At 41.1% G+C, this 24,363-nt stretch overlaps 1 protein-coding gene across 1 annotated transcript in view; it reads left to right on the top strand.

The window, feature by feature from the left end:
• The window catches only part of LOC112623623, a 163,209-nt gene that overhangs the window by 102,188 nt on the left and 36,658 nt on the right, over window positions 1–24,363 (top strand). The window lies entirely within an intron of this gene.

Here is a 24,363-nt window from a genome sequence, read left to right as displayed (position 1 = left end):
TCTCCCTCTGTGAGTGTATTATTATGCTTCAATAAACTTCGCTTTAAACTTGCATTTTGGTGTTAGTTTGTAGTTCTTTGCTCACTATCACAAGAACTGAGATTGCTGGTTCAGAGCTCCGGCTCTAATAATCTCCTCAGTTAAAGGCTCCATCCCAACGCAGAATTCCCAGTAACAGTATGGGATGCCACCTCGGCAACAAGATTTTAAAAGCTTTCCTCTTCCCTCAATGAAGTTTGGGAATTATTGCCTTAGACATTTCAAACCATATAAATAAATTTAATACACCTGATTTGCTCCAAACCTTTACATATTTAGCAAATTCAACAGGCATTATTTTTGTAAGTGTGTATACAAATTTTGGCAATTCAAGAAAATCAAACTTAGGATATCAGGGCCTCAACTGTAGGCGAACAGATAAAATAACATTGGAAAAATGTAGAATATTGATGGTGGGCACATTGGGGCTGATAGTACTATTCCTTTTATTCAATTTTTGGTAACATATAATTCGCATACCATGTAATTCATCTCTTTAAAATACAAAATTGGCCTGACTCAGTGGCTCACGCCTGTAATCCCAGCACTTTGGGAGGCCGAGGCAGGCAGATCACCTGAGGTCAGGAGTTCGAGACCAGCCTGGCCAACATGGTGAAACCCCATCTTTACTAAAAACACAAAAATTAGCCAGGTGTGGTGGAAGGCACCTGTAATTCCAGATACACAAGAGGCTGAGGCAGGAGAATCGCTTGAACCTAGGAGGCGGAGGTTGCAGTGAGCTGAGATCGTGCCATCGCATGCCAGCATGGGAGACAAGTGTGAAACTTCATCCAAAAAAAAAAAAAAAAAAAAAATTAGCTGGGTGTGGTGGCATGCACCTGTAATCCCAGCTACTTGGAAGGCTGAGACAGGAGAATCGCTTGAACCCCAGAGGCGGAGGTTGTGATGAGTCGAGATCGCGCCATTGCACTCCAGCCTGGGCAACAAGAGCGAAACTCCATCTCAAAAATAAGATAAAATAAATAAAATTAAATGCAAAAAGTAATGGATTATAATATATTTACAGAGATGTGCAACCATTACCAAAATTTTACAACATTTTCTATCTCCCCAAAAAGAAACTATGTTCCCCTAATTCAGTACCCTTAATTCATCACCTCTCAGGTTCTTCCATTCTCCCCCTTCTTCCCTCCCCGTCCCAGACAATCATTAATCTACTTTCTTTCTATTTGGAACATTTAGTACTCATAAACCCATATAATACATTGCTTTGCTGTAACTGGCTTCTTTCATTTAGCATAATGTTTTTATGTATGTTTTTCATGGACCAATAATATCTATTTTAAGGACATACCACAACATATTTTATTTATTCATTCATCAGCTGATGGAGATTGGTTTGTTTCTACTTGATGACTATTGGGAATAGTGCTGCTAAAAACATTTATATACAAGCTTTTTTGTGGACTTATGTTTTGATTTCTTTTGGTTATATATCTAGGAGTGGGTTTGCTGAGTCATATGGTAACTTTGTTTAACCTTTTGAGGAATAGCCACATTCTTTTCCAAAGTAAGCATTTTACCCTCCTATCAGCAGTATATGAGAGTTCTGATTTCTCTCCATCTTTGCCTGGGTTTTTGAATCAGGGCCCCAGATAGAACAAAAATGTGGTTATTCAGTTGTTTCACCATCACTTGTTGAGAAGACTCTTTTTTTGTTGGGGGCCGCACCGGGGGTGGTGGAGAATGAAAGAACACACACAAAGACAAAGACACACAGAGAACATGGCGGCCGCACTCAGAGCCTCCGCCTCACTTTATTTATACTCCATAAACCTCACGTCAGCAGAAAGAATGCAATGCAAAACAAACTTTCTTTTCCCACATGTAACCTTCTACTCAGTACCTTGTTTCTATATTCTTTCTTATCTACCCGCCTTCTTGGCGCCTACGGGAGTTCATTAAAAGTTCAGTTGGAGATACTGTCCTTGAGCCCTATCTATTCTCAGCATACTGTTTTCAAAGGCCCCTGCATTTTTCATTGAAGTGTTTTGGCACGCTTATCAAAAATCAATCTACCATAAATGTGAGAGTTTATTTCTGGAGTCCCAATTTTATCCCATTATGCTATAATCCTTTTTTTTTTTTTTTTTTTTTTTTGACAGAGTCTCACTCTGTTGCCCAGGCTGGATTGCAGTGGCGTGATCCTGGCTCACTGCAACCTCTGCCTCCCGGGTTCAAGTGATTCTTCTGCCTCAGCCTCCCAAGCAGCTGGGATTACAGTTACCTGCCACCATGCCTGGCCAATTTTTGTATTTTTAGTAGAGGTGGGGTTTCACCATGTTGGTCAGGCTGGTCTGGAAGTCCTGACCTCAGGTGATCTGTCCACTTCAGCCTCCCAAAGTGCTGGGATTACAGGTGTGAGCCACCACACCCAGACTGTAATCCTATCTTTATGTCAGGACTACACTGTCTTGATTACTATAGCTTTGTAGTAAGTTGAATTCAAGAACTTTCTCAACTTCAAATATGATCTTCTTTTGGAAGACTATATCAGCTATTCTCATTCTGCTGAATTTCCATAGGAATTTTAGGATCTATTATCAATGTCTATTCTATTTTTGTATATGTTTTAATATTTTCATAAGAATACATTTAATTTTTTTTTTTAAGAAAAATAGTAAAGATCAGAACACTGGGAGTCAGGTGCATTTAACAGGCAGAAGAAGGATAAAAACTCATAAACAAAAAAGAAATGACAAACCATATTCTGGAAGCCATGGAGTGGTTATTGGTACCAAAAGCTGCAGAGAAATGTTGTCAGATGTACCTGAAAATTGTCCATTGTATTTGGACATTAAGACACTTAGAAGACTTAAGCCATAGATTGCTCAGTGAGACCCCAAGGTTAAATGGTCTGAAGGTGAATAGACCATTTCACCTTCAAGAGAGCAGGTAGGAAGCTATAAATCCAGGTCTGAAAAGTTGACTAAACTGGTAAGGAAGAAACTCTCTCATCTTGAGCCACTCTACCCTGGCTCCACCTTCTGCTGCAAGCACACAGAAATGCTGAAATTCAACAGTCACAAAGGCTAGTAAGCTGGAAATGACACAAATTACTCCTGGGAAAGTCAAATTCAGAATTAGGCCATATTTGTTGGGGTTCAGATTTCCATGTACACTTGGGAAAGGGTTTAGCGTATAGGCACATGCATGAAGGGAACAGGTATAGGGCTGTGTTCACAAGGTCAAGAGTTGAAGGCCAGGCATGGTGGCTCTTGCCTGTAATCCCAGCACTTTGGGAGGCTGAGGCAGGAGGATGGCTTGAGTCCAGGAATTCAAGACCAGTCTGGGAAACATAGGGAGACCGTGTCTCCACAAAAAAATTAAAAAATAAAATTAATCAGGTGTGGTGGCACACACTTGTGGTCCCAGCCACTTAGGAGGCTGGGAGGATCACTTAAGCCTGGGACATTGAGGCTGTAGTGAGCCATGATAGTGCTACTGCACACCAGTCTGGGTGACAGAATGAGACCCTGTCTCAAAAAAGAGAGCAGTATCCACACCCCAGGAAAGTGGTTGAAAATCTACTTTTCTCTATAAACCTAATACAGAATAGAGTGACAAATGTGTGTTGTGGAAAGAAATCGGTTGAGAGCTACGTAGATGCAAAACAATACATCCCCACATAACACTTGTTAATCATCCTTTTCCACCCACTTATGGGATGAATTGCATCTCCCCAAAAGATATTCTGTCCTAATCCTCAGTACCTGAGAACATGATCTCATCTGGAATAGGGTGAGTTAACTGGTTAAGACGAGATTATAGTGGAATAGGGTGAGTCCTTCAACCAATGACTGGTATCCTCACAGACATAGAGGCACAATGGCCAGCTAGAGATGGAGGCAGAGATTGGAGTTATGCCGCCACAAACCAAGGAACACAGGAAGCTGCTGGAAGTGGAAACAGGCAAGAAAGAATCCTCTCCCGGAGGCTACAGAGGGATCTTGACCTTGATAATACCTTGATCTCAACTGTCCTACATAACTGTGAGAAAATAATTTTCTTTTGTTCTAAGCCACCCACTTAATGGTACTTTGTTATGGCAGCCCTAAGGAACTTGATATACATTCCTTTTACTGTCATAGAAGTTTTGAGTCTTTTAAGTAGGTCTGTCCCCTTCCTCCCAGTGTCAACGCATGGAATTTCTCTCCTTGTGCCTTGAAAAGTGAAAGGTCTTTGAACTGCTGATGAAAGAAACCTCAGCATGAAGCCAGGTGCTGTACCTCAATCCTGTAATCTCAGCACTTTGGGAGGATGAGGGGGGCAGATCACTTGAGGTCAGGAGTTCTAGACTACTCTGGCCAACATGGTGAAACCCCATCTCTACTAAAAACAAAAAAAGTTATCCTAGCCAGGCATGGTGGTACACACCTGTAGTTCCAGCTACTCGGGAGGCTGAGGCAGGAGAATTGCTTGAACCTGGGAGGTGGAGGTTGAAGTGAGCCGAGATCATACCACTGCACTCTAGCTTGGGTGACAGAGCAAGACTCAGTCTCAGAAAAGAAAAATGAAATTTCAGCATTATGGGATAAAAATGTTTCTTCTTCCCCTCAAACTTTAAAAAAGCAGAAGTCTGCATCATAAAATGGTCTTTGCCAATGTTATTTTTATTATAACAAAGGAATCTTGCAAGGCTACCAGATCTCAGCAATTGTCACTATGTTTTGTAAGAATCACTTCCTAAAATGTCTGAATTGATTGCTTGTCTCATTTAATTATTTGTTTCTTGTGTCATACTGCAATGGATATCTGTCTTGTTAGTATAAATATTTGTGCATTTGTTGTTGTTAAAACAACTTTTTTGGCCTGTCTTCTTCCACCTATGAGGTAATATAAAACTCATATTTAACACTTATTTTGTAGCAGGACAAGCCACAGACAAAACCCCTCAGACACCAAGTTAAAGAAGGAAGGGCTTTATTCAGCCGGGAGCTTTGGCAAGACTCATGTCTCCAAAAACCGAGCTCCCCGAGTGAGCAATTCCTGTCCCTTTTAAGGGCTTACAACTCTAAGGGGGTCCATGTGAGAGGGTTGTGATCAATTGAGCAAGCAGGGGGTATGTGACTGGGAGTTGCATGCACCAATAACCAGAACAGAACAGAACAGAACAGGGATTTCACAATGCTTTTCCATACAATTTCTGGAATCTATAGATAACATAACTGGCTAGGTCAGGGGTCAATCTTTAACCAGACCCAGGGTGAGACACTGGACTGTCTGCCTGTGGATTTCATTTCTGCCTTTTAGTTTTTACTTTTCTTTCTTTGGAGGCAGAAATTGGGCATAAGACAATATGAGGGGTGGTCTCCTCACTTATTCACCCCCTTTGAGAATCTCACTCTTTAGTGGGAGTTCTTACTTTTATTCTCACTACCCATGTCTTCTTGAAAGACAGATTGACAGTGATTCATGTAGTACACTTGTGCTGCAGCATTTTGGTGAGCTAAGGTAGCAATGAAGGTTTTTATCATTTGAAGAAGCACAGGTAGCAAACAAGGGAGCAATAAGCAGATTTCTATTGCTATTATAACTACTATTATAAGAGTTTTGAATCTTCTTAGCACTGGGAACCATTTTTCAAACTTGGCCCCAGGGTCAAATCCATGCCACCCTTGCACGGGCACATGTGCCAGTTTTGTCATATCTCTAACTATATCTTTAACTACTTGCCCTTGATTATCTATGTGTAGTCAGCAATTAGTAAGGTTAAATTTCCTACAGACCCCTCCTTCAGTTGCTAGCAAGTAGTTGAGAGCCAATCTGTTTTGATAGATAGCATTTCTCATCTGAGTTTCTTTCCGGGCCAGAATAGTCAAGGCTCTGCTGATCTTATTAGCGATTATTTCTAATCACTAATAAGATCACTACACAGCTTGTAACTGTATGATTCAGTTGAGCATGTAAATGGCGGTCTGGTATCCCCACGAGCTATCTTGTGCCCAAGTAGCAGGCCCATAATATTGTATGATTCTCTCAGGGGGCCATTCGTTATTTTTCCAATTTTCTATAGCGATGCTTTTTTTTTTTTTTTTTTTTTTTTTTTTTGTGGGAAGCATAGACAGGGAAGCCCAGGTGTTCGCCTGTCTTTATGGGAAGTAGGAAGAAAGATGGTTTAATAGTGCCAATAACACAACTACCTGCCCACTGGTTGGGTAATTTGGCATAGGTTGTATGCCCACATATCCAGTATAATCCAGTGGGGGCTGTCCAGTCCCAGTGGGACTCCGAGTGGGTCCAAACAGTTTGCAACTTTTGGAATTTACTAAATGGATTTTTCTTAGTGTGGTTTGAACTCCACTAGGTGGCTGTTTTTGTAGTACTATTATACAATTTTTGCCCAAGGTAGCTGAGTCTTCCCACAGGAAGAGTGATGTCCTTCCCCACTCTTGCTATACTGATTGAGGCTTTTAGGACCCAGAAGTTATCCGGGTGATTCTTTTGAGCCAGGAATTTATCAGGAACTGGGTCTGTAGGTACTAATTCCCGGGCTTCCCATGGCCATTGATTTCCCATTACAGTTCCTCCACATACATAACACGAAGTGACATTGAGAGACTTGGCTACATGCTCAGCTAACTGCAAAAACAAATTTCTTGTTTTTCCTGGAATTTCTGGTACTGGCACATTCCGTTCATCATAGAAGGTTTGAAATACTGGCTCAGGAGAGCATTTATAAATTTCTCCTCAAACCACCATATTTATTCGAGGATCCAGTCCAGCCCCATCTATTTCTAGGGTTACATGCTCCCCTTTTTTCCAGCGAGAATCAAGGGGATTGGTTATTACTAGGTCTGAGGGGTTACACTGACCACTGTTACAGGAAAGGCCACTTTTCCCTTTCTGAAGGTGGACAGGATTATTTTTATTTTTTATCGAAGTAGCCTAAATGACACAAGACCAGTATCTACATTTATTTCCACACAGTCCTAATTCATGACAAATGTACTTATTTTCTGCCATATAGCCTCATTCCTAATTAAGAGAACCACATCCTATTTCTAACTTATTACTGTTAATGACAGCACAGGCATCAAATTTCAAGGTGACTTGTTTGGGCACTCCTTTTTCTTCTGTTTTGGCCAACACTTTACTCATATCATTTATGAGCCCCCACCAGTCTTCAGTCCTTAATCTTATTTCAAAAACTGTGGTCATGGGAGGCTCAGATGGGTCATAACACACATCAGGTTGGCCATTTCCTGGGCTATATACCTTGTATAGAATAGCATTATACAAACAAGTTCTTTTTAGAGTCCCTGTACACTTATAATAACCATGAAATAATAGGACTGTAGCAACTTTTTGTCCTGCCTCAGTGACTTGATGTATACACTGGGAAGAGTCCTCAGTCTGAGGAAGATCAGTTGAAGTCTTTACAGTCCAAGTTCAAATTTTAAGGAAAATGAGTCCTGTGATGTGTTTTCTCATGCCTCGGCCATGCGTGGACTAGTCAGCTTCCAGGAGTGACTGGAGCAGGCCTTGTTGCCTTCTTCAGAGTCACTTTGCAGGGGTTGGCGAAGCTGCCACATACAGCTCACAGTCTACTGATGTTCAAGGATGGTTTTGGAGGTTGGGCCCACTAGAATAAACTAAGTCCAATACCTCTACACAGTTATGTTCAACTGGGCTCTCTGATACCAGGAGCAAGGTGGCGGGGTTTAGGGTATTGTAAACTTGCGGGGATTTTCACATAGCAAGTTTTGGTTCTTGGTTAATCTAGCATTTGTTAGCCAATGATGTATTCATTAAAGTCACCACAGCATGAGAGGCCTTTAAGTTTAGGTTTTGTCCAAGAATTAGCTTATCTGCCTCTTGTGCTAGCGGGGCTGTCATTGCCAAGGCTCTTAAGCATGGGGGCCAACCCTTAGAAACTCCATCTAGCTGTTTGGAGAGGTAGGCTACTGGCCGCTGCCAGGGCCCTACAGTCTGGGGCAAAACTCCAACCGCCATTTTTTCTCTTTCTGACACATAGAGTATAAAGGGCTTTGTCAGGTCAGGTAGCGCCATGGCTGGGGCCGACATGAGTTTTTCTTTAACTCGCGAAAAACTCATTCCTGTTGGTTGTAATAGATGTAGTTTATCCAATCTAAATTTTTATTAACTGTCACCCACCAAAATATTGACTCAAATCCTGCAACTATTTGATTTGGGCTTTAAATTGATCTGGTATTCCCCATGGAACTCCAATTGCTTCTAAATAGATGTGAGAGTTGAAAGACCTGTAAGGGGCTTCTTTCCCTTTACGATGTCTTGTTTTTCCTCCCTCTGGTTGATGAAATGCCAGGGTGAAAGGGATAGCCAACTGGACTAAAGTACAAGTGCCACTCCAGTTATTTGGCAGAGTGCCCAGTAAAGGTCTACCACAATACCACTACACATCCACTCGGGGATGAACAAGGGCTGACTGATTGATAAGCTCTTGAAAATTCTTAAGTTCTCTGCATCCCTTCAGGTCTCCAAGGAATGCTGTTTCCTCCCTGTCAGTAAACAAGAAGTGAATTTTGTGTTAGGATATGGAAGCTGGATGGTCTTTAGGGGCTGACCTGCAGGGTGCCGGATTTTGAGATATAGCAGAGAGAGCTTGGCATGACTTATTACTCCAGGCTGTAGAATGCTGTAAAACAGTTACCATGCAGCCCATGTCTGGTCAACTGGAGGACCACCTAAGTGGAAAAGGGACAATCTGGGCCTCTGGCCTGCCATGTGCACAAGCATAACAATTGCTTTTGTTTAATGTGTGGATGGAATATTTGATCCATTCCAACCAGGCATTTGCATCTTGGTATCCTGCTTAATTGCCAAAATTTGTTTTAAGTCTTTAACTTCTATGATCCTCTAGTAAAATGAATGTATGATTTCAGGAAATTACAAAAACTGGTTGGGGCAGTCCATCCTTGCTCTTTAGTGGTCCATGCAATGTTGGACCAACTATGGCATAAAAGCTCTATATTGGGGGGCAAGACTCCTGGTTGACACTGGTGTCTTTATCGAAATCTCCCTGGATTAAATGGTCCCAATTTACTAATGCCCAGTCTAAGGAGAGTCAGGAGGGACAGAGGTACTTTTCTGAAGTAGAGAGTTGTCTTTGACTTGGCAAGTCCCCACAGGGTATAACAAGGCAAGCATTAAATTCAACAGTTTGAGGCGAAATTGACTTGGTTATGTTAATAACTAGATGGTCAGAAATAGAGTGAGGAAAGAAGAAAGAGTAATAGAATAGATGAAGGAGTTAAATTTTTCTTAGCTTTAGTTTGGTAGAGTTTTACCCTGGGACTAAGGGGAACAAGAAATTTGTCTTTGCAGTTAGCTGACCATGTAGCCCAGTCTCCCATGACTCTGCAGGGGGTGGCACTTTCTTGACTTGGGTATGATGAGTCCATCCCTTTTTCACTGTATGAACAGCAGTCTCAGTGGTTAGCAGCACAAGGTAGGGTCCTTCCTAGGCTGGCTCGAGTTTTCCTTCTTCCCACCCTTTGATGAGAACATGATCTTCAGGCTGGTGCTGGTTTATCAGAAATTCTAGGGGTGGTACATGTGCTAAAAGACTTTTAGTTTTGAGGGAAAGGAAAGTGGAAGATAAACCAAGCATATAATTTTTAAGAAATTGACCTTTTGTTTAAAATGTGGGGACATCAGCAGTGGACTTTATAGTCCCTGATGCCTTCTTACTGAGAAATTTCCTTTAGCACCTATGTTTATTAGTTTTTAGACCAAAGAAAGTCAAACACTATTTCATATTTGACAACACTTCCTGTATTTTTATACCAGATAAGCTAGATTTCACCTTTATATTAGCGTGTTATTAATGTTAAACTTAGTTTTAATAAAACTTTGTAGACATATTTATTTAATATTTAATGTCTGACCATAAGGTAAGATTTTTATATACTTTTTTTTAATCTTTTATAATTTTTGTTAAAAAACAGGTTAGTGCTTTAAGAAAAACCCGTTATGTTTTTATTTTAATGTTCAGTTCACAGAAAAACTGGATGATACCCCTTTAACTTTAGCCAATATGTTTAGACACAGAATTTTCTTTGCAATTAATGTTTCAAAAATTGCTTAAACCTTCAAAACAATTTTTGTAACCTTTTAATGTAGGTAAAAATCCACATTCTTATGCCTCCTTATAATCCTTTTACCAAAGGTATATTTTACTTTCCTTATATACCTTGTACATAAACTGTTTCTTCAATAGTTTTACATTCAGGAGGCCTAATTACTTTTTAAATTATACAACATTTCTTGCATAAATTTCTTTTTCTAACACACCTTTTTTTTTCATGACTTTCACAGACAATTCTTTGACACGCCTCAACTTTCTGACTTATTGCAAACATCCCTTTCTTTAAACAACTAGTTAATTTATTTCAGGACAAGGATTTTCCATATAACATTCTTTTTTATATAAATTCTGCCTCCCCTTTATTTCCTCTTTTTTTTTTCCAAGGATGATAACCATTCTTTTCCAAAGCGAACTTCCTTTATGTCTGTGGACTACACTGTCTAGGGCCACAAGATTAGACATTGCTATAATATATGTTACACTGTTAACTTTTAGTAAACTTTTTTGTTGAAAACCTTGTAAGTTTGGGATTTCAATTATCCTTTGCTATTAATAAGACCTTACTTAGTCCAAATTAACTTAGAATTGGTATAGATGGTTTTTTTTTTTTTTTAATTACCTGGGAGGAAACATCTATACTCCTGTCCTGAAGGGAGTTTCTCCTAGGTCTGGTCGGACCTTCATATGGTAACTAAGATTTAACTCCCCTGTTAGGAAACCTGCTGGGTTAAGGGAATTTTCAGTGGTTTATGTTAAATCATCTTTTTTTTTTTTTTTTGGTAGGATACTTCTGAACTGGTGAGGTGTGCTCACAATGAAGTTTCCTCTAAAAGCTTTTTTGGTTTTGTTTTGTTTTACTTTCTTCTGTTAGCAAAGCAGTTGCCGCTACAGATTGAATGCATTTGGGCCATCCGTGGGTTACTGGGTTAAGGATTTTTGATAAGAAGGTCTCAGTGCTTTTGGAATATACCCTGACAGCAAAGTGCCAGTTCCTTCCCGGTGCTCAGCCACTGCGTTGATCCTCCAAGCGGGCCTGCCACACACTGCTCTGGTGCGGCGTTCCACCAGGGCAATTGCCTACCTGGGAGCACTCTCAGGATCTATGTCGCTCAGGCTGGCTGGAGTTCCCCGTAGGGATGCTCCACAGGGCAGGCCTAAGCCGCCTAAGGGGCTGCCTCGACCGTCTGTTAATCACCTCGCTTCTAGGTCAGGGAACCAAGAAATGTAGTAGGACAAGCCACAGACAAAACCCCTCAGACAAGGAGTTAAAGAAGGAAGGGTTTTATTCAGCCGGGAGCTTCAGCAATTCTCACCTCTCCAAAAACCAGCTCCCTGAGTGAGCAATTCCTGTCCCTTTTAAAGGCTTACAACTCTAAGGGGTTCCATGTGAGAGGGTCCTGATAGATTGAGCAAGCAGGGGGTACATGACTGGGGCTGCATGCACCGGTAATCAGACAGAACAGAACAGAACAGAACAGAACAGAACAGAACAGAACAGAACAGAGATTTTCACAAAGAATTTCCATACAATGTCTGGAATCTATACATAACATAACCAGTTAGGTCGGGGGTCGATCTGTAACCGGACTCAGGATGTGGCGCTGGGCTGTCTGCCTGTGGATTTCATTTCTCCCTTTTAGTTTTTACTTGTTCTTTCTTTGGAGGCAGAAATTGGGCATAAGACAATATGAGGGGTGGTCTCCTCCCTTAAGTTAAACAAAATATTCAAAGTCCTACCCCAAGTAAATTGGCAAATATTAATAAAGTTATGGCATAAAAAATAAAAATGATTTTAAAAGGTGTAAAGATGTTTCTGTGGGGGATAACATTTGTTTATTAATTATCAGTTAAAATTCTGTGAAAAATAACCACTAGAGATCCTAAAGTATCCAGGGGCTAATAATAGGAAGGGAGGAACACCCTCTCGCTCCCCACGCTTACCTCCCCAAAAGGGAAGAGGAAGAGGGTGACTCCAGGAGAGCTGTGATTTCCCTTCTCCGTATGTCCACATATACCTGACCTCCCCTTCCCAAATATACACCCAATATCTCTCCCATATATACATATTTATCTGACCTCTCCACATATATATATACCTAAACTTTCTCTATACATCCACATATACCTAACCCTCTCACACACATATACGTGACCTCCAGTGGAGGAAATTGGGGAAGTGAGAAGAAGTTATCAAAGGATAAATCTAGGTCATACTCAGAAATGTCAAAAACACAAACCACACACAAAACAACACACAAAAAAATAGAAATTGATGAATCGTTTGTGTCAAAATTAAGAATTCCGGTTCAATGAAGGATCCCATGGATAAAGTTAAGACACTGCTGTAAAGGTGATAGAGAATTAAATGCAATGTCTGAAACAGACACGAGGATTAGTAATTAGAATGCACAAGGCCAAGAAGAACAAAACAGAAACTCCACATAAAAAATGTATGAGGCTGGGCGCGGTGGCTCATGCCTGTAATCCCAGCACTTTCGGAGGCCGGGGTGGGCGGATCAGGAGTTTGAGACCAGGCTGGCCAACATCGTGAAACCCTGTCTCTACAAAAAATACAAAAAAATAGTCAGGCATGGTAGTGGGTGCCTGTAATCCCAGCTACTTGGGAGGCTGAGGTAGGAGAATCGCTTGAACTCAGGAGGTGGAGGTTTCAGTGAACCAAGATCACACCATTGCACTCCAGCCTGGGCTGGAGTGTATATATATGTGTGTGTGTATATATATGTATATGTCTATATATATATGAAAGAAACGAACAAGAAATTTAGATACAGGAAAATCCAAAGCACTTGGTAATGAAAGAAAGGTAAAGTGATATGTCCTTTTGCATGTAAAAGAGAACATTAACAAATTAGAGAACTGAATAATGCTCAGTATTGGTGTGGATATGGAGACTCAGGAATTCTCATGCACTGCTGCGGGCAGTGCACACTGGGGCTTTAACCCCATTCCTGGGAATGTTTTCCAAATATCATCTCAAACATATCCCATAAAGCTGACAGGAAGGTGTGGGCAGACCTATATTCTTCACAGAGAGAGCTGGAGGTAAAATGAAGTCACTGCTCAATATAGAGTTGGAAGCAATGGATTAGATGTCCACAAAACTACCTGGAAGAATCCACAAAACACACACACACACCTTTGTGTATATTGTTCCTGGCAGGTAGACATGGAGGATTAGAGGCTTTCTACGTCACACTTACTGGACAGAGTAAATGGCCAGGGCAGAGCACTGACTTCCATGAAGGGAGATTGAAGTTAAGAGACTGAAGATTGTTCTCTGGTCTGGGACCCTGCAACTGAATATGCAGAAAAAAGTACACCCCGCTACCCCGTTCCCAGCTTTCCTACCTGATTAGAATAACTTTTTCAGAAAACTTTGGCCAGGGGTTGTGGCTCACGCCTGTACTCCCAGCACTTCGGGAGGACGAGGTGGGCGGATCATCTTAAGTCAGGAGGTCGACACTAGCCTGGCCAACATGGCGAAACCCTGTCTCTACTAAAAATACAAAAAATTAGCAGGGCATGGTGGCACACACCTGTCGTCCCAGCTACTCGGGAGCCTGAGGCAGGAGACTCACTTGAAGTGCAGAGATGGAGGTTGAAGTTAGCTGAGATCGTGCCACTGCACTCCAACCTGGGCAACAGAGTGAGACTTTGTCTCAAAAAAAACAGCAAAACCCACCAAAACTTTAAATCTGCCTATGGCCAACTGCCTGCTAAACTGAGCACCCAAGAAGCAATGTTAGTGAAAGTCAGATAAATACCCTAAAATTAGATGCAATGTTGGCCGGACACAGTGGCTCAGGCCCTGTAATCCCAATCCTTCTTGGGAGGCCGAGGCGACAGATCACTTAAGCCCAGGAATTTGAGACCAGCCTGGACAACATGGTGAGACCATGTCTCTACCAAAAAGTACAAAAATGAGCTGGGAGTGGTGGTGTGCACCTGTAGTCCCAGCTACTCAGGAAGCTGAGGTGGGAGGATCACTTGAACCCAGAAGGCAGAGACTGCAGTGAGCCGAGATCATGCCACTACACTCCAGCCTAGATGATAGAGTCAGACCCCCATCTCCAGAAAAAAAAAAAAAGAGAGAGAGAGACAGATGCAATATTTAGGGTTCAACAAGACTGAATTTCTGACTCCTTTCCCTACCTCGCCAGCATGTTATATTCTGGGTCCTTCATCCTAAACCCCTGTACCTGCCATAGCCACCCTGTGGTACCAACTTTGAGAGCTTGAATCTTCATCCCCTCATGATAATGAGTATCCCATTCAGGTCTCCATGCTCAGCTTGGCAAGAGTGTCTGTCTTCTCATCATGGGACGGTCACATTCATCCAGCACTGACAGGTTCCATTCCCACTAGGGTGGCACTCTATATGGTCTGAGTTCAGGCCTTCCTGGTCCCTCAGTAAGCTCAGCATGGTAACACAATCAAAAAGGGCTAGGCACGGCAGCACCATTTCCCCCCAAGAGGTCTGATGGCTGATCACATAGACTGAAGGAGGTTCTGAAGAGCAGAGGTGGAATGAAGAACGAATCCTGGGCTCTGCTCTTCCTAGGCCTATCTTCCTCCCTCCCAAGATGTTAGCTGACTCATGAGAATCAGAAACCAACTGCAGGCTGGCCTCAGGCCCTTAGGTAGTGCTTCAGCCTCAGCCCTCCTCCACATTCTAGGAACCCTCATATTATGGGTTGAAGTATGCCTTCCCACAAAAATAAAGTTGTTGAATTCCTAACCTCCAGTACCAAAATGAGAAAAGTTCCCTCGTCCCCCTCACAGGGCATGTGATGGGGGTGTGGCTCATTTCTTCAGTGCCTGACTGCTCAAGTCTCTAGGGGAACATAAAGGCAGGCAGGTTGTGGGCCTCCAACCCCACGACCCCATGACACTGTCTAGGTTGAATGTTTACAGCTCCTGAAGCCACAGTGGGTGTGTGTTACAGGGTGTTCTCTTAGTTTTGTCATTTATAGGCAGCTGGTGTTAACTAGCTCAATTAGACCATCTACCTTGTCCCAGTGACAGAGGGCTTTCTGTATCCCAGGTTTTTGCCTTGGTGTACCAGAAGAAATCAGACCACACCTGGGCTTAGAGAAAGAGTGCAAGGTTTTATTAAGTGGAGATAGGTCTCAGCAGTTGGGGGAAGTCAAAAGTGGATGGAGTGGGAAAGTTTTCCCTTGGAGTCAGCCACTCAGTGGCCTGGGCTCTCCTCCAACCGCTCCAGCCAAATTCCGCCTCACTTTGCCAGGCAAACGTTTGTTGTGTGCTCTTCTGCCAGTGTGCTCCCCTGGACATCCAGCTGCTTGTGTCTTGCGGCAGGCCAGGGGAGATCTTGGGAAATGCAACATTTGGGTAGAAAAACAAAAATGCCTGTCCTCACTGTGGTCCCTGGGCACAGACCTGGGGGTGGAGCCCTAGCCAGGGACCATGCCCTTCCCTTCTCCACTTCCATATCATTTAAAGGGACCACACCCTTCCCTTCCCAGCACTTTCCCCCTCCTGTATCAGTACCTGTGAATGTGGCCTCATTTGGAAATAGGGTCTTTGCACGTGATCAGTTAAGATAAGAGTGGGCTCTAACCCAACATAAATGGTGACTTTATAAAAAGGAGAAATGTTGTACACAGAGACTGATACCTATAGAGAGAAAATGTGGTGAGTAGACACTGGGAGAATCTCCATTCGAGTCAAGCAGTTAGTCTGGGGATACCAGAAGCTGGGAGAGAAACCTGGAAAAGATTATCCCTCACTGCCATCAGAAGGAATCAAACCTAATGATACTTTGATTTCAGACTTCCAGCTTCCAGGACTGCGTGACGATAAATATCTGTTGTTAAGCTACCGAGTTTGAGGTACTTTGTTACTACAGCCCCAGACAACTAATACAATAGGTGTTATGGACTGAATTGTGTCTCCCTGTCCCAATATTCATAAATTGAAACCCTTATGCCCAATGTGATGGCACTTGGAGCTGGGGCCTTTGGGAAGTCATTATAGTTAGACAAACTCATCGGGATGTGTCTCTCATGATGAAATTCATGCCCTTATTAAAAGAGACAACAGACCAGGTGTGGTGGCTCAAGCCTGTAATCCCAGCACTTTCGGAGGCCAAGGTGGGTGGATCACCTGAGGTCGGGAGTTCGAGACCAGCCTGGCCAACATGGTGAAACCCCGTGTCTACTAAAAATACAAAAATTAGCCAGGTGTGGTGGTGCATGCTTGTAATCCCAGCTATTTAGAAGGCTGAGGCCGGAGAATCCCTTGAACCCGTGAGGTGGAAGTTGCAGTGAGATCACACCACTGTACTCCAGCTTGAGTGATAGAGACTCCATCTCAAAGAAAAAAAAAAAAAAGACAATAAAGCCAGGTGCTGTAGCTGATGCCTATAATTCCAACATTATGACAGGCTGAGGTAGGAGGATCACCTTAGCCCAGGAGTTCAAGACCAGCTTGGACAAAATAGTGAGATCCCCATCTTCTAAAAATTTGAAAAATGAACTAGGTGTGGCGGTGCACATGTGAGACCCCAGCTACTCTGGAGGTTGAGGTGGGAGGATCACTTGAGCCCAGGAGGAGGCTGCAGTGAGCCACTGCTGTCTAGCCTGGGCTACACAAGGACCTGTCTCAGGAAAAGGAGAAAACAGAGAGACCTCTTTTACTCTCCTTCTTCTCTCCACTCCCCAAGCCCTACAAGCACAAAGAGGACACCACGTGAGCACGTAGTGAGAAGGCTGCCACCAACAAGCCAGGAAGAGAGCGTTCACCTAGAAACTGAATTGGCCAGCACCTGGATCTTGGAGTTCTGAGCTTCCAGAACTGTGAGAAAGTTATTTTTTTTTTTGGCAACTAAGTCTATGGTATTGTGCTATGGCAGCCCAAGGTAACTCACATAGTAGAAGGGATGAATTATGGAGATCACAAGTCCACGCATCCAGAAAAAGGCTTCCCTGAAAATTAGTCTGAGCAAAATTGGAACGAATTATTTTGAGAACTTTCAAGGGATCTGACAAGTTTGCAAGAGCTAGAGAATGCTTTACAACAGTGCTAATAGAATGCTCTGTGATGACAGAAATCTTTCCACACTGCTCAAAAGCAGCTACTGACCACTTGTGACGATTGTGCACTTGAAATGTGACTGGTGTCTGAAGAGCAGAATGTTTATTTTACTTAATTTTAATTCATTACAATAGCTACATGTAACTAGGGGCTAGTGGATTGAACAGCACAGCTCGAGTCTTTTAGAGGGAAATAGGACTCACCAAGGTGGATGCTGGCCGCCAAGCAGCAATGGCAGGTAGTACATGCACAAGAGGCAGATGATACAACAAATTCTCCCCAAACCTGGAGACAAGCTCACCCCACCATCTCGCCACTGAAATAGAGTTGATGTTACCAATGTGCATTTTTACATCCTTTTCCATACAGAAAGATCATTCAACAAGTACTATGGCACTTAAAAAACATAATATTCAATTCATTATTATGACAAAATTAAATTAACAGCTCTTCCTTAAACTTTTAAATTCAATTTACAATGCTCACTATTGGCATTTATTAATCTACCAATTTTTCCCCATAGAACCCATAGAACAAATAATCTACCAAATTTTTAACATTCATTTTTGACAAGGCTTTTGCAGTTTGACCAACTTTAAGAAAAAACTTATAAATTGCATTTTTTAAATCTGACATACTGGACTTTTCAAGCATCCAATTGACTAATGAACAAAACTGCTCCAAATTTTTCAATTCTTAAAAATCTTAAGACAATACTTAATATGGCAAATCTTAATTTCTTAAACTTTGTAAGAATGCTTATCAATTTAGATTGGTGTCAAGTTGAGTTAAAAATCACAGTATACATCATCTCAGCTATACGCTTTCATGAGTTGAGTTTTTACAATCATTTGAAATGCTTAGAATAGGAAATATGTATAAATTATTTAACATAAAATATTGTTACAAAACATCTGGAGTGTCAGTTTCTCTGGCCAGACTTTATGCTGCAGCACCTTTGCTGCAGTTCTTGTCCTGCGTCCAGGAAGAATTACATACACAGGGAAGAGTCAAGAAGATTAGTCTTCCAATAGTTCAGCTCACCTAGTTAACTCCTGTTCACAATCTTCAAAGTTATCAGAAACCTGCAATCGAGGGTTATAATCCATCCTTCGAAGAGTTTCAAAACAAGACAACATTTGTCTATGAATGTTAAAATGTCCTAGGGTAGTCACAGTCAAAAACACAATTGACAAACAAATTTGATCACCTGTGTGATTTACAATAACCTAACACAATAACTCTTAATTATAACTGATAACACAAACTCAGATATCAGAACTCTAGAAATCCTGTATAATTTTGGAACACACATTCACAGTTTTCACTAAAATATAACCTGAAGATCAAATACCATCTTATTTCAACAATCTTATATAACTAAACATGTCAAATAATCCTGTTTACCTCTCCTTCTTATATTCCAGGGGTCCTCTGTAGCATCCAAAAGTTAGGGGTTAGCAAAGACAATTTTAAAGCTGTAAAGGCTCAAAACACTCAATGAGCCTCTAGTCATATCTGTCTTATACTCACTAAATGCTAGTAGCACCTCTCAGTTGTGGTTAAGATGGGAGGATCTCTTGAGCCTAGAAGTTTGAGGATGCAGTGAACTATGATTATGTCACTGCACTGAAGCCTGGGCAACAAAGTAAAATCCTGTCTGAAAAACAAAAACAAAAAACGAATTGCCTATGCTTGGTTATCTCACAATTAAAATAATAAAAATGAAAAAAAAAAAGTATGCAGTCTCTGTAGGTCCTCGAGATTTGTTGGAACTCAGAAAACAATACACCAAAATAAAGGCCGCAGAAGCCAAAGATTTTCTCTGATCTTCTCCTGCCCTCCTGTCTCTGAGTCCCACTCTCCCGGGAGTCTAGCCAAAGAAATGAGAATTTCTCTTCCTCAAGTTAGGCCATAGAAATCAAAACACCTTTTCCCCAGAGCCAGCCATAAAACCTAAAATTAGTACTCTAACTTTCCCTCTGTTTTTCTGTGTAAAAACTGGCCATGAAGAAATTATCTGAACTACCTTATTTGACCATAGATCACAAGACCCCATTCCAGAGAGGATCCAGAAAGAAGGAATGCTGCACAGAGAGGCCAAGAAGAATCTAGACAGACAGGCCTTGCTGGGTTTCCCTACTCCGTTTATTAGCAATCCTATTTCTACATGGCTGCCCATACTTTGTTGAATCTAAAAAATAAAAATGGACAATTTCCACTGTACACAATAATACACGTTAATAAATTCGATGTAAATTGGATAATTCATTACTTGACACATTAATAAATTGGATGCGGCCGGGCGCAATGGCTCATGACTGTAATCCCAGCACTTTGGGAGGCTGAGGCAGGCAGATCTCAAGGTCAAGAGATTGAGACCATCCTGGCCAACACGGTGAAACCCTGTATCTACTAAAAATACAAAACTTAGCTGGGCGTGGTGGCGCATGCCTGTAGTCCCAGCTACTGGTGAGCCTGAGGCAGGAGGATTGCTTGAACTCCTCTGGGAGGCAGACGTTGCAGTGAGCCGAGACTGCTCCACTGCACTCCAGCCTGGTGACAGAGTGAGACTCCGTCTAAAATAAAAATAAAAATAAAAAACGAATAAAAAAAAGAAAGAAAGAATAATAAATTGGATGCATTTTATCCTATTAATCTTCCTCTTGTCGGTAGTTTTCAGCGAATCTTCAGAGGCCAAAGAGTGTTTCCCCTTAGTCCCTACAGGTTCTCATGCTTAATTTGTTACTCTCATTTAAGACATATTTAAAGTGGCTTCTCCATGAAGATTATTTCTGCATCCATTATTTGGTAACATTGGCCATTTCCTCCTTTGATCTCTGCTCCACACTGATCCACATAAAACATCACTGCCTGTGGGTTTTTTTGGTTTGGTTTTGTTTTGTTTTGAGACGAGTCTCCCTCTGTTGCCCATGCTGGAGTGCAGTGGCAGGATCTCGGCTCACTACAAGCTCCGCTTCCCGGGTTCACGCCATTCTCCTGCCTCAGCCTCCCAAGCAGCTGGGACTGCAGGCATCAGCCACCACGCCCGCCTAATTTTTGTATTTTCAGTAGAGATGGGGTTTCACTGTGTTAACCAGGATGGTCTTGATCTCCTGACCCCATGATCCGCCCACCTCAGCCTCCCAAAGTGCTGGGATTACAGGCGTGAGCCACTGGTGCACGGCCTCTTTTTTTTTTTTTTCCATGTCTTTTCCCTTTTACTGTAAACTATTTGCACTACCAGCGTAGTTATCATTTCTACTGCTTAATAATTGTTTTGGGGAAGTGAATGAATCAACCCACATGAGTTTGTTGCCTATTTGACAATTTATTCTCTTCAGGAATAGTATTAACTTCTAAGGTCCTGGGAGCCAGCCTCTGTACTTGGCCGCTCCGGGGTCCTGCTTCAGTTTCCCAGCTTCTCAGTACTCAGTCACTGTCAATTGTGGGTAATAATTATTTTTGTCCATCAAAATACTCTGTATGTGAATGAGTTTTAAAATCTGCTGAGTAATACAGTGTCGACCGAGTTAATGATTTGCCAGGAGGCTTGATCAGCTGCTGTCCCACTCCCGGCATTTTAATTTGGAGCGTCCTCTAGTGTCTGCAAGCACAAACAACATCCTACATTGTAAATGCCTTTGGCCACAGAGATTGAAGCCAAAGCAAACCTATGCTTTGAATTGTTATTCTTCAGCAGTTCTGCTAGCCTTGAAAAATCTAAAAGTTTAAAAAAACTTTATTTTTCATTATCTGCCTAAACTGTTTAAAATTGCTAGTTGGCAATTAGATATTTTCAATTTAATGAGAACTTTTTTTTATTTCACAGATTAATATACAATGGGGGGGTTCTTATTCTGTTGGACTGTTATATAATCTCCACTTTAGTGCAGTCTGCTTTATGGGGTCTTGTTTGAGATGTGTGTGTGTTCACGGGAATGTGGTTTACAATCAAAATATTGGGCTGCTCTTAGGCACATTGTAAAGTCACAAACCTGTATTCTTATTGGTACATAATGATTAATAACATTATTACAGCCATGATCACCATAATTATTGCTATATCTAAATAATGAACTTTATAATTTTGCTTCCTATCAGGCAAGAGACAATTCCAGTGTTATCATGTTTGTACAGCAGTATTTATTTCTGTCATCCTCCTCAGTGTGGTCATTTTCCTTCAAAAATGAAAAGAATTAATATTTTTATGTTTCCCTTAAAGACCCTATTTTTAACCTCCACTCCCAGGTAAACTGGTCTAGACCCTCCTTTTCATATCATCTCTGATATCTTTTGCACAGACACTATTACCTACCTTTTTCTAGATCCTTATTCTTCAAACACCACCATGAGGTAGAGCCTGTCTTAATTACTTTATTGTCCCCTGAACTCAGTACATCGTTGGGCTTCTTGAAGGTGCTGATCAGTTGTTTGTGGAGTGAATGAGTCAGCAACATGACTTTTCTAGACCACTGAAACAAGAGTCCAAGACACTTGTTCCCTCCCATGTTCTTGCCCGCTTGTGCAATCCACGCAGTCTCATGTCTTCTCAGTGCCTCAGAATTATCCCCTGTGAAACAGGCATATGAACTATATAATCACATATATGCATTATAAATAAATATTTTTATAATATTTTAAAGGTTATATAACAATTTCTGTCCACTGAAAAAGACAGAAAACTAAGTGTTCAGTTAGAGGTTAAAAATTACCAGCCAGGTACTATGGCTCACTCCTATTATTCCAACATTTTGGGAGGCTGAGGTGGGCAGATCACCTGAGGTCAGGAATTCGAGACCAGGCTGGCTAACATGGCGACCCTGTCTCTATCAAAAATTTTGCAATTAGCCAGATGTGGTGGCTCACACCTGTGGCCCCAGCTACTCAGGGGGCTGAGGCAGGAGAATCGCTTGAGCCTGGGAGGTTGAGGCTGCAGAAAAATAAAAATATACCCTCTTTCAAGAGTTCCTGGTTTGGACTGCCACCTAGCCTACATCAGAAAAACAGCATGACATTGCAAACGCCTGTGACAGAGGGGTAAGGTGAGAGAGGCTGATGAAGAATGTAGTATTGAAGGGGTGAAAACGCTTCCATCCCTCTATTTACTAAATATATTAGTTAAATAGTTGGGGCATATTTTAATTTATGCATTTTGTAGATAGAAAGACAAAGTTTTATTCTGTTTGATTTCAGTTGGTACTTTAATATGTGTGTGTTTAGGATGCATGATTTATAATCAGTCTGCAGCACTTCTTGGAGAAGTCTGAATTCTCATACTCCATTTCCTTATTGGCAACGTGAGGATGATTACGATGGTGGTTCTCATAGGATGTAGGGAGTCAGAATGAAAATAATGCATATAATGCCTGGTGCAGAGGAAGGGTTCAGTTAACTATCTGTATTAATATTACTGATAACAGTCACGACAAACATAAGCTTAACAACAACAACAACAACAAAATAGTTGCAGAATTGAGCCACCAATTTACACACAAGATTGTAGGTAAGATGTTTTGGAAAAGTTATTATTTAACATATGTATATATTTTTGTACTTAAAATATGCCAGAGGTTGTTGTAAGAACTATTTAAATATTAACTCCTTAATCCTCATAATGACCCATGAAACAGGTAGGCTTATTATTGTCACTTTACAGGTGAGAAAACTGAGACATGAAAAGGTTTATTAACTCACCCAAAGTCACACAGCTGGTAAAACGGCAAAATTGAATTTGAACTCAGACATTCCAGTCTATTCTTTTGACTAATATACTAAGCTGCCTCTGTATTTTTCCTTGATTACTTTGTAAAAGTATGAGGAAAATATAAGTTCTGCAAGTAACCATGAAAATTATAAACAATCTATGCATCAACTGAAGCATAATTACAAATCCTTAGTTAAGCAAACATAATAAAACTTTGATATCAATCAAAAATTTTATTTAATGTAAGCAGGTTGATATGAATTCCATAGTAAAAAAATGCAGAGTGCTGGAATACCATGCTTCTAATGTATTGGCTAGTAACACCTGCCTGCTATCAAAGGTATGCACACACCTGGGATGCAGAAGGTGGGGACTGGGTAGCTATGTGAGTGTCATAAGAGATGAGAGTGTGTCACACACACACACTCTCATCTCTTCTCTGGTGGTCCAGCTCCATCTCTTATCATTAGGCTTCTTGGGGCTAGTACCTAGGGCCTGTATCCTTTCAGAGGCAGCTAAGGAAAACACACATAATTAGAAAGAATGAACCAGCTTGTTGGATTTGGTCTCTTCCCATCCAGCCCTCCAAGTTAAGGAGAGCACCATTTTTCTTAGGGTCACCAAAAAAAACAAAAACAAAAACAAAAACAAAACCAGAAGGATATCATACTGCAAGGATCTAATGGAAATATGCCTCAAATGAGAGGCTACTGTGTGCTCATCCCAATCCCAGGAACTGTATGCACATTATCTAATTTAATCCTTACTATATTTCTGGGAGTATTATTCCCATTTTACAGAGAAGGAATTTAGCAGGGTAACCAAGCTCATGAGTGGAGAAACTGGGATTAAACATAAAGCTTCCTTGCGCCAAAACTGTTGTCTTTCCACTCTTCCACACTACCAGCTCAGCTGTGTTCTCTACATGCAGGCAGCTTTATAAGTTTCAGATTAGCCTGGGACTTCCAGGGTTTTGAATGGGTTAGGGAATGGGGAACTTTCAGGTTTACTTTCCATTTTCTCTTCATACATATGTAATATATAACATGAATCTATGGTACATAAGATAAATATGTAGCTACATATGAACTATAAAATCACATATATGCATTATAAATATTTTTATAATATTTTAAAGGTTATCAAATAAATATTAAAATAAATAATTAAATATTTGATACTCAGCTTTGTTTTCCAAAGTGATAAATGTCTATATTTAGCAAAAGATTTTTTGGAGGCCTGATAATTTTTAGGAGTGTAAAGAAGTCCTAATATCTGAATGTTTAAGAACTGCTATTTTAGGCTGTTGTCTTATGTCTTATTTTCCCAACTAGATTGGTAAATATTTGAAGCAAATGTTTAACCAGCACATTAACACTTTTATGTTTTTATTCTTTTGTTCTCTTAGTGACTGTGTCTTTCCTATCAGATTTCTCACACTGTATGA

Source organism: Theropithecus gelada, chromosome 4 (genome assembly GCF_003255815.1).
Source record: "Theropithecus gelada isolate Dixy chromosome 4, Tgel_1.0, whole genome shotgun sequence".
Lineage (NCBI taxonomy): Eukaryota > Metazoa > Chordata > Mammalia > Primates > Cercopithecidae > Theropithecus > Theropithecus gelada.
The sequence above is the reverse complement of the archived record's forward strand: the minus strand, read 5'-3'. Positions and strand labels throughout refer to the sequence as shown.